Below are 11,813 nucleotides of genomic sequence, written 5' to 3' on the forward strand. Positions count from 1 at the left end.
CAAATTGTTTTCTTCTTCAACTAAATTTAACCTCTCGACAATAGGGTCGGTTGGAATTTCCGATTCACATACATCCTACATAAATAAAATCTATGTCACGTTGGTCGGCATAATTTTCATAAACAATAAATGAACCAATAGTTATAAAGATAATATATATACCACATCCGAATCATAGACATGACGAGGGCCGACGGGGGCGGATACCAAAACCATCGCACTATATAAGATGCAATAATAAAAGTAAGAAAATAATACAAGTATCTATGTAAACATACAAGTAAGAATATTTTTCCTTTCAGAAAGAAGATAAGAACAAGAGGCTGACCACGGTGGTGCCGGCGATGACCTCGGCGTGGGTGATCGACGGCGGTGAAGACGGGGACGGTGCGTGATGGACCGCTAAACCTAGACAAATATTGAGGAAAATGGAGCTTGGAGGTTGAGCTTGGAGAGGAGAAAGCTTAAGTAGTGTGGCTCGGGCATTCCATCGAACACCTTGTGTGCATAGGAGGTGAGCTAGAGCGCCACCAAGCCCTCTCCCCCTCGGCCAGAAAAAAACAGAGCAGTGTGCTCTGCTCTTATGCGAGTCGATATATATAGGCACCTCATTGGCCCCGGTTGGTGGCATGAACCGGGACTAAAGGGGAGCCTTTGGTCCCGGTTCAAGCCACCAACCGGGACCAATGGTGGTGGGCCAGGCGCGAGGCCCATTGGTCCCGGTTCGTCCCACCAACCGGGACCAAAAGGTCCAGATGAATCGGGACCAATGGCCCACGTGGCCCGGCCGGCCCCCTGGGCTCACGAACCAGGTCCAATGCCCCCATTGGTCCCGGTTCTGGACTGAACCGGGACTAATGGGCAGACCCGGCCTGGACCGTTGCCCCCTTTTCTACTAGTGCCTCTCCCATTCTCTTTAATTTTGTCGCGGATGCCCTCTTGAACATCCTATCCAATGTTGCGTTAGCCGGGCACATATCCCCTATAAGCTCTCATCTCATTCCTGAGGGCATTACCCATCTACAATATGCTAACGACCCGATTATCATGGTGGAACTTAATGATCCCTGTCTCTCACATCTTAAGTTTCTTCTCCTATGCTTCGAGGCATTGTCAGGCCTGAAAATTAATTTTGCTAAGAGTGAAGTAATAGTCACTAGGGTATCGGATGCTGAGGCCCTACGTGTTGCATATCTGCTCAACTGCTCTCTAGGTTCCTTTCCTCTGAAATATCTTGGGCTACCTATTTCATGCGACAAACTTCTGGCCAAAGATTTCGCTCCCACGATGGCCAAGGTGGGCAACCGAGTCATGCCATGGAGGGGCAGATATAATACTCAAGCTGGAAAGGTCCCCATGATTAATGCGTGTCTCTCTTCCCTCCCTATGTTTGTGATGGGGTTTTGTCTCCTTACTAATGGCACTCATGCTGGTTTTGACAAACACAGAGGTGCCTTTTATTGGAATGCGGCAGATAACAAGTGCAAATGCCGTATGGTCAAGTGGGACCAAATTTGTCGACCCAAAAGCCTTGGGGGATGGGCATTATTAATACCTTAGTCATGAACAAGTGTCTGATCATCAAGTGGTGGTGGAAGATCATGACAACCTCGGATAAACCACTTTGGTATAACATTCTTAAGGCCAAATACTTCCCTTCTTCCAGCCCCATGTTTGCCCCCGCTTCTGGTGCCTCTCAGTTCTGGAAGGACCTCGTCAAACTCAGGCTAGTGTTTCAAGGCTTAGTCAAGTTCGTTGTGCATAATGGCAGATCTACGAGGTTTTGGCTCGACTAGTGGTACGGTCCTACAACCCTTGTTGTTTCTTTCCCGGTGTTGTTTTCATACTATCCTGACTGAGAGATCTCGATATTTGAGCTCTCTGACAATAATTGGGACCTTTAGCTACGGCGTTCTCTATCTCCCGGAGAGTTGGTTGATTGGCACCGTCTTGTTGCCCACTTCCATTTGCTCTCGGAGTAGGAGGACTCACTTGTGTGGCCTCATTCTTCTTTTGGGCAGGTTTCTGTTAAATCTTTATATAGCAAGCTGATCTCTGGCTTGACTACTTCCAAATTCAAGTGGATCTGGAGGGCCCGCATCCCTCCAAGATTAAGTTTTTTTTGCGGCAGGCCTCCCACGGGCGCCTGCCGGCTGGTGACAAAATTCGCAAGCATAATGGCCCTGGCTCTGATTGCTGTGCATTATGTGGTCAGTGAGAGGACACGGCTCATATATTTTTCAATTGTGTCTTGGCTAAACTCTTTTGGTCATGTATCAGATCGTGGCTTCATGTCTCTTGGATACCGAACTCCTTCTCTGAGCTTCGTCTTTTGGCCTCTAACCTGGTTGGGGCCTAGAGAAGAATGTTTTGGGTGGGATTTGCAGCTGTTTGTTGGACTCTCTGAATGACTAGGAATAAGTTTGCCATTGAACATACCTTTCCTACTAATCCTGCTGATTGCTTATTTAAAACTTGCATATTCTTGCAACAGTGGAGATTATTGACTAAGGAGGAAGATCGGGATGCTTTTGTTGAGATGACGTCCAAAATTTGGGTTACAGCTACCTCCCTCCCTCGCACTCAAGCTGGCAGTTAGGAGTTGTTGGCCCTGATAGCGTCGTTCTTGAGTCTCCGGCCTATGTGTCGTGTACTGGCCTGGGAGCAATGTACATTAAACCTCTGTTTGTTCGTTGTGGCACAGATACAATGATGTCCTAGTGGATGCTGGTTGGTTTCGTTTGTTATGACTCTGTGTGACGCCACCGATTTGAACATACACTAATCATGCACGTAAATGTGTACGATCAAGATCAAGGACTCACGGGAAGATATCACAACACAACTCTAGACACAAATTAAAATAATACAAGCTTTATATTACAAGCCAGGGGCCTCGAGGGCTCGAATACATAGCTTGAATACACAAGAGTCGGCGGAAGCAACAATATCTGAGTACAGACATAAGTTAAACAAGTTTGCCTTTAAAGGCTAGCACAAAGGTAGCAACGATCAAAAAGGCAAGGCCTCCTGCCTGGGACCGGAAGACTTAGTGGTACAATCGACAACAATTTGATTGGTTGATACCCAGCACATGTTTTGATGTCTGAGCCAGAAGGATGAATCCTAGGATTTGATTGAGGATTGCGAGCATTCGCAACATTTTGAATCAACAGACTCAAAATGATAATGACAAAGGATACTAATTGAATATTGCTGGTCTTAAGGAACGCAACCAAAATGCAAGCACACAATTGTAGAGCAATAGCTGGAAGAGGATTACCGGAAGATCGAATAGTATTTCGACGTATCTTATGGATCATAAGAACAATGGGGAAAGAACGGATCTATGTAAGCGTGAGGAATTATCCGTAGGGGGTATTCATGTGGCAAGACTGCAAGGCAGTAGGTACCAAGTATCCTCGAAACAATAGTGAGAATTTTGGGGTATCTTACAATAACAAGATCAACGGGGAATGATTGTACCAATGGCAAGTGCACATGGTTATCCATAGGGGTTTATCGATGGAAGGGAATTGCTATAGCCATGGCACAAAGTCTCGAGAGAACATCGCAGAGTATCTTCGGGAACCTTCGGTGCACCGAGCAATCATATTGAGTGTGGGGCTCTCCGGGAGGAAGTGGTTACGAGAACCTAGAGTCAGAGTTTAGTAAAATCATTTAACCCGAATAGAAGAGATATTAGAGTCCCAGAGTATAGGTCGAGGAATAAAAGATCCTAATACCACCCAATGGCGACTTGGGCCCGTAAGACACACAGGCATGTTAGTAAAAGTTTTGCAATGTATAGACTTGACTTCGACCAAGGAGTGTGGACGCCCCCGATTTGACCGTACACTAATCATGCACGCAAATATGTACGATCAAGATCAAGGATTCACGGGACGATATCACAACACAACTCTAGACACAAATTAAAATAATACAAGCTTTATATTACAAGCCAGGGGCCTCGAGGGCTCGAATACACAAGAGTCAGCGGAAGCAACAATATCTGAGTACATACATGGCACAAATGTAGCAACGATCAAAAAGGCAAGGCCTCCTGCCTGGGACCTCCTAAACTACTCCTGGTCGTCGTTAGCGGCCTGCACGTAGTAGTAGGCACCTCCAGTGTAGTAGGAGTCGTCGTGGACGGTGGCGTCAGGCTCCTGGGCTCCATCGTCTTGTCGCAATAACCGAGTATAGAAAGGGGAAAAGGGGGAGCAAATCAACCGTGAGTATTCATCCAAAGTACTCACAAGCAAGGAACTACACTACATATGTATGCATTGGTATCAAATGGAAAAGGGGTAGCATATGTGGACTGAACTGCAGAATGCCGGAATAAGATGGGGATAGCGAGTCCTATCGAAGACTACGCTTCTGGCAAGCTCCATCTTGCAGCATGTAGAAGATAGTAGATGGTAAGTTCACCAAGTATCATCACATAGCATAATCCTACCCAGTGATCCTCCCCTCGTCGCCCTGTGAGAGAGCAATCACCGGTTATATCTGGCACTTGGAAGGGTGTGTTTTATTAATTATCCAGTTCTAGTTGTCATAAGGTCAAGGTACAACTCCGAGTCGTCCTTTTACCGAGGTACACAGCTATTCGAATAGATCAACTTCCCTGCAAGGGTGCACCACATTTCCCAACACGCTCGATCCCCTTTGTCCGGACACACTTTCCTGGGTCATGCCCGGCCTTGGAAGATCAACACGTCACAGCCCTACCTAGGCACAACAGAGAGGTCAGCACGCCGATCTAAATCCTATGGCGTAGGGGTCTCGTCCCATCGCCCATTGCACACCTGCATGTTGCGTATGCGGCCGGCGAGCAGACCTAGCCTCCCTTATACAACAGCAGGCATTCCAGTCTAACCCGGCGCGCGTCGCTCAGTCGCTGACGTCACGAAGGCTTCGGCTGATACCACGACATCGAGTGCCCGTAACTGTTCCCGCGTAGTTGGTTAGTGCGTATAGGCCAGTGGCCAGACTCAGATCAAATACCAAGATCTCGTTAAGCATGTTATTTTGAAATAACCACGGGCGCCGACCAGGGCCAGGCCCACCTCTCTCCTAGGCGGTGTCAACCTGCCCTGTCGCTCCGCCACAAAGATCCACTCAGAGGGCCGTCGGGACAGACGTCCTTTCGGACCCAATCCGTGAATCACTCGCGGGTACTCTACAAGCCGACCTGACTTTAGTCACCACAAGTATCATATAATATGTATATAAGTATATACCCGTGAGCACCTCCCGAGTGATCACGACCCAATAGTATAGCATGGCAGACGGACAAGAATGTAGGGCCACTGATGATAAACTAGCATCCTATACTAAGCATTTAGGAATGCAGGTAAGGTATCAACAATTGTAGCAACAATGACAGGCTATGCAACAGAGTAGGATTAACGGTAAGTAGTAACATGCTACACTACTCTAATGCAAGCAGTAGAGAGAAGAATATGCGATATCTGGTGATCAAGGGGGGAGGGCTTGCCTGGTTGCTCAGGCAAGAATGAGGGGTCGTCATCGATATAGTCGATCACGGGACTATCGGCAGCAGTCTCGAGGTCTACCGAAAAGAGGTAACGGACGGGGAACACAATAAGTAACAGAGCAATCAAAGGCATCACAAAGCATAACACAACAATATGCGGTGCTAGGAGTGGTCTAACACGATGCTATACGTTATAGACAGAGCGGGAAAATATCTGAGGACATTTCCTAGGTTTTGGGCATTTACTGGACAGACGAAAGAGAGGGGACGGTTCCATGTTTAGCATGCTAGGGGCATGTGACAGATGAACAGATCGCGTATTTGGATTTGTTGGATTTTTCTGAGCAACTTTCATATATAAATTTTTTTAATCCGAGTTACGGTTTATTTTCTATGAATTTTCAAAGTCTTAAACATATACCAGAATTCCTAGAATTAATATTAATTCGAAAATATAAGGATAAAATTCTATGGGTACACAAAGAGTGTACTCGGCTATTTGCATATGTGGCTAACAGTGGGCCCTGTTGACTGCTGAGTCAGCAGTCAATGGTCAATTGGTTGACTGGTCAAACTGACCAGGGGACCCACATGTAATAGGCTATTTACCTAAAAAAATAAACAATCCTAACTTATTTAAATGGGGGCCTACATGTCATTGCCACATATATTTAACAATTGTTTAACTTGATCTAATTAGTGGTAGGGCCCGCTGTCAGTGCCTAATTAGTGGGGAAATTAGCACTAATAGGATTAGCCGCTAATTAAGCAAAAGAAAAGGGGGGCGGACCCCACTAGCAGAGAGCCAACCAGCCACCAGGGTTGTGACCGCTGCACGCACGAGCAAAAGGCTCGCCCATGGCCAGCAGCCCCGACGGCAAGCGGCGACCGGTGACTGGAGCGGCAACAATTGCGGCCGGTGGCGGGCGGGGCTAGGCGGAAGAGGGCGGCGAGGCGCACGCGAGGGGCGAGCAACGGCTGCGCGGGACGCGGACGGCAGAGGGGGAGCCAAGCGCGGGTGAGGCCATGGCCTCGGCGAGGCTCACCGTCCGGCCACGGCGGGCGAAGGCGGATGCAGGGGCAGCGAGCGAGACTGCAGGCGGCGGCCGCGGGGAGGCTGGGGGCGTGGGGATGGGACGCCGCCAGCAGGCAGAGGCGGGGCGGGAAAGACGACGGGCGTGGTCGGGAGGAGCCGGCGGAGGTGGGACGCAGGGAGCCAGCGGAAGCGACGGCAGTGGGTGCGGGGGTGAGCACGGCCACGGCACCGACGGTGCACGTAAGGAGCAAGCTATGGGTTGGGGAGCAGCTAGGGGCGATGGGCACCCAACGACACGGCTGTGCATTGGCAGGCGTGACGAGCTGCAGACAATGGCGGCAGCTAAAGCAGCAGTGCAGCAGAAGCAACTAGCGGCAAGGTGGGGTGCGAGCACGCGGGCGGCGCACGGTCGGGCACGCACGGGGCTCATGTAGGTGGCTCCAGGGTTTGGCTGAAGGTGGTTGGGCCACGCGGGCGCGAACGCCGAGCTTCGGCCAGGGCGGAAACATCGTGAGAGCGAGCTACGGGGGAGAAAGAGATGTGCGAGGGGAGGGGAAAGGAGCCGGAGCTCACCGGGAAGGCACAAGGAGGCCGGGCGTGGGCTTAGGAGCAGCAGAGGTGTGGGAATCGTCGGGGATCACCGGCAGCCGTCGAGGAAGAAGATGGTCGGATCCGGCGGGGTGGTGGTTCCCGACTCCGATGGCTTGGCGTAGAGGACGTAGTCGAGGGAAGCGCATCTCCTGGGCATGGCCTCGCGGTGCAGGTCGGGCAGAGACCACGTGGACGACGACGTTCATGGTGGCGGCGGCGGGAGGCGGTGCGTGGAATAAAGCGGCACGAGGGGGAAGAAGTGGAGAGGCTAGGGTTTGTAGAGCGGTCCGAGGGTGTCCAGTAGGAGGCCAGGGAAGGCGACGGGGAGGCGCGGATGGCCGGCGGGTGTCCTCCCGTGGCCACGGACGGCGCACATGCGTCCACCGCTCCATGGTGAACAGGGGAGGGTGATGACCACGGTGTGGGCTAAGCCACACCGTGCACCAGAGGCCCAAGTGTACAGTGTGGGCCCCTTTTACTTTCTTTCCTTTTTTAAGTTCCTTTTTATTTTCTTTTTTCAATTATAACCATTGTTTTGCATTTGTTATGCTGTTAAACTATTTTTTTAAATTGATAAAGTTGCCTCAATAAATGTTATGCAACATCCAACACTGTCATAAAAAGTTTGAACCTCACTTGAATTTTGGTTTGAATTTAAATGCGATGAATGAGTGCTGCTGGGTCATTCAAAAACAGCTATGGGCATTTTGGAGTTTCAAATAATTTTGGTTTTACTTTTTTTTAATTGCTTTGGAAAAATTTGCAATAATATGAACACTTTTGTTTTACCGTTGGAAGAAATAATATATTTGACTTTATTTTAAATATGAATTTGGGGCTGAAATATTTCTTCATTGTTTTTCTTACGGCATTATGATGATGACTTGGCATCCTTAGTGTGGAGTTACTGTAGCTTAATTATCCGGACGTCACACTCTGCCTGGTGGCTTTATTTATAAAGTCGGGCTCTTGCTTTTTCTCTAAAAAAAGTACTCTTACTTGTCTTGTACTTCAAAAAGATCATGTATTCCTATATATATGCCCACGAGGCTCAAGCAATAAACATCGATCTCACCAATCCCTCTATATATTCCTCTAACATGGTATCAGCCTAACGATCCAACCCTAGCCGCCGTCGCCGCTTCTGCTCCACACCACCATCGAGGCAGTCGGTCTCCATGATCACCGTCGGAGGCCGCGCCGCTCGTACCTAGGGTTCTTCCGCTGATCATGTTTACCGGCTGCCCTAGAGAGTTCTTTTCCCCATCCTTTGATCAGAGTTTTTCTCTCTCTAGCCGGTCATCTTAATCGGCATTTTTATTTTTGGTTTACCAATTTATGATCGGTTTACATCACCCGCCGCCATCGCCAACCCCCGCGCATCTACTCTAACATCGGCACAGACTCTACACCGGCCATGACATCATCAGTGTGGCACGGCTGGACGCGTTGCCCAAGGGACGCCTTCGTGTGTAGCTGTCGGCCGCTCATCCGCATGGTCTCCATTGCCGGTCCGTCTTAGTCTTCATCGTCTGGGACATCACCAACAAACGGCACCATCGACTTCAATCTGCGCATCGTACCAGCCATGGCGCGTACATCGCCGCTGTTGGTCTGATCAAAAGATCACATGCGTGACTTTGCCAAGCCCGTCCCCGAGCACGCGCCTACCACCGATCGAGCCACATGTTGTCGTCATGTCGTCCCTTCGGACCGCTCCGTCGCCGCCCTAAGGCCCTACCGCCGGCTGCCCTAACTGCCCACTACTCCCATCGATGCACGTTCAGGTCGTCGTGCTACAACAGGGGGTCCATGCCACACCCCTCCCGAGATCCTCCCAACGGCTACCCTGGTAGTTGTTGCCTTTGTGTCACCCCTTCGGGTTGTCGCGCCGCGGCACGCGGTCCAGGCCGCTGCTGTTGTGCTGTCGCCACTGGCCAGTGGTTCTCCCATCGTCTTCCCCAACCCGCAAGCTGCCGCTACATCACCGCTTCGGGCTGTAGGGCTATGGTACGCGGTCCCCGCCGCTGCCAGAGGCCGTCACCATGGCTGCACCGACCCGCGCTCCGCCACTGCATCGCCCCTTTGAACCGTAGCGACACGGCCTGCGATCCACTCCGCCACCCCTGCGCGTCGACTTCCCATGGTATGTGCCGCGTCACCTCCCTCGGCGCGAGAACACTGAAGGAAATATGCCCTAGAGGCAATAATAAAGTTGCTATTTATATTTCCTTATATCATGATAAATGCTTATTATTCATGCTAGAATTGTATTAACGGGAAACTTAGTACATGTGTGAATACATAGACAAACAGAGTGTCCCTAGTATGCCTCTACTTGACTAGCTCGTTAACCAAAGATGGTTAAGTTTCCTGACCATAGACATGTGTTGTCATTTGATGAATGGGATCACATCATTAGAGAATGATGTGATGACCATAGACATTTCTTATGAGTTATGTGTTTTGGTGACCGAAGTTTGTTCGGAGTCCCGGATGATATCACGGACATGACGAGGAGTCTCGAAATGGTCGAGAGGTAAAGGTTCATATAGAATGGTTCCGAAGAGGTTCAAGGATTTTTCGAAGTTGGACAAGGGGAGGGGGCGCGGCCCCCCTTTCCTATTTCCCCTCTCCGTTGGAAGGAAGCGCGGGGGGGGGGGGGCGAATCCTACTAGGGGTAGGACTCCCCCCTAGGCGCGCCTCTCCCTGGCCAGCCACCTCCACCCCCTCTCCTTTATATACGGGGGCGGGGGGCACCCCAAAGGCACACCAAGATTTCTATTAGCCATGTGTGGTGCTCCCCTCCACAGTTTACTCCTCCGGTCATAGCGTCGTAGTGCTTAGGCGAAGCCCTGCATGGATCACATCACCATCATCGTCACCACGCTGTTGTGCTGTCGGAACTCTCCCTCAACCCTCTACTAGATCCAGAGCTTGAGGGACGTCATCGAGTTGAACGTGTGTTGAACACGAAGGTGCCGTATGTTTGGTATTTGGATCAGATGGATTGTGAGGACGTTTGACTAAATCAACCGCGTTAACCTAACGCTTCCGCTTTCGGTCTACGAGGGTACATGGACACATCCCCCCTCTTGTTGCTATGCATCTCCTAGATAGATCTTGCATAATCGTAGGAAATTGTTTGAAATTGCATGCTACGTTCCCCGAAAATGGCATCAGAGCCAGGTCTATGCATAGATGATATGCACGAGTAGAACCTAAAGAGTTGTGGGCGATAATAGTCATACTGCTTACCACCAACTCCTTGCTTTGATTCGGCGGTATTGTTGGATGAAGCGGCCCAGACCGACATTACATGACCCCGTTCATGAGACTAGTTCTACTGACGTGCTTGGGTTAAACTTGAGGAGCCTAGCATATGCAGATATGGCCTCGGAACACTAAGAACGAATGGTAGAGCGTGAATCATATAGTAGATATGATCAACATAGTGATGTTCACCATTGAAAACTACTCCATCTCACGTGATAATCGTACAGGGTTTACTTGATATGGATCACGTGATCATTTAGATGACTAGAGAGATGTCTATCTAAGTGGGAGTTCTTAAGTAATATGATTAATTGAACTGTAATTTATCATGAACATAGTACCTGATAGTATTTTGCATGTCTAAGTTGTTGTAGATCAATAGCCTGTGCTACCGTTCCTTTGAATTTTAATGCGCTCCTAGTGAAAGCTAAGTTGAAATATGATGGTAGCAACTACACGGACTGGGTCCATAACTTGAGGATTATCATCATTGATGCACAGAAGAATTATGTCCTGGAAGCATTGCTAAGTGCAAAACCCGCTACAGGAGCAACACCGGACGTTATGAACGTCTGGCAAAGCAAAGTTGATGACTACCCGATAGTACAGTGTGCCATGCTTTACGGCTAAGAACCAGGACTTCAACGACGTTTTGAACGTCATCGAGCATATGAGATGTTCCAGGAGTTGAAGTTAATATTTCAAGCAAATGCCCGGATTGAGAGATATGAAGTCTCCAATAAGTTCTACAGCTGCAAAATGGAACATAATACTTGGGTTAAAATTGAGGAGCGTAGCATATGCAGATATGGCCTCGGAACACTGAGACCGAAAGGTCGAGCGTGAATCATATAGTAGATATGATCAACATAGTGATGTTCACCATTGAAAACTACTCCATCTCATGTGATGATTGGACATGGTTTAGTTGATATGGATCACGTGATCATTTAGATGACTCGAGAGATGTCTAGCTATGTGGGAGTTCTTAAGTAATATGATAAATTGAACTTTAATTTATCATGAACTTACTACCTGATAGTATTTTGCATGTCTATGTTGTTGTAGACCAATGGCACGTGCAACCGTTCCTTTGAATTTTAATGTGTTCCTAGAGAAAGCCAAGTTGAAAGATGATGCTAGCAACTACACGGACTGGGTCCGTAACTTGAGGATTGTCCTCATTGCTGCACAGAAGAATTACGTCCTGAAAGCACCGCTAAGTGCAAAACCCGCTGCAGGAGCAACTCCGGACGTTATGAACGTCTGCCAAAGCAAAGCTAATGACTACTCAATAGTTCAGTGTGCCATGCTTTACGGCTTAGAACCGGGACTTCAACGATGTTTTGAATGTCATGGAGCATATGAGATGTTCCAGGAGTTGAACTTCATATTTCAAGAAAA

Source organism: Triticum aestivum, chromosome 7A (genome assembly GCF_018294505.1).
Source record: "Triticum aestivum cultivar Chinese Spring chromosome 7A, IWGSC CS RefSeq v2.1, whole genome shotgun sequence".
In the NCBI taxonomy this organism is placed as follows: domain Eukaryota; kingdom Viridiplantae; phylum Streptophyta; class Magnoliopsida; order Poales; family Poaceae; genus Triticum; species Triticum aestivum.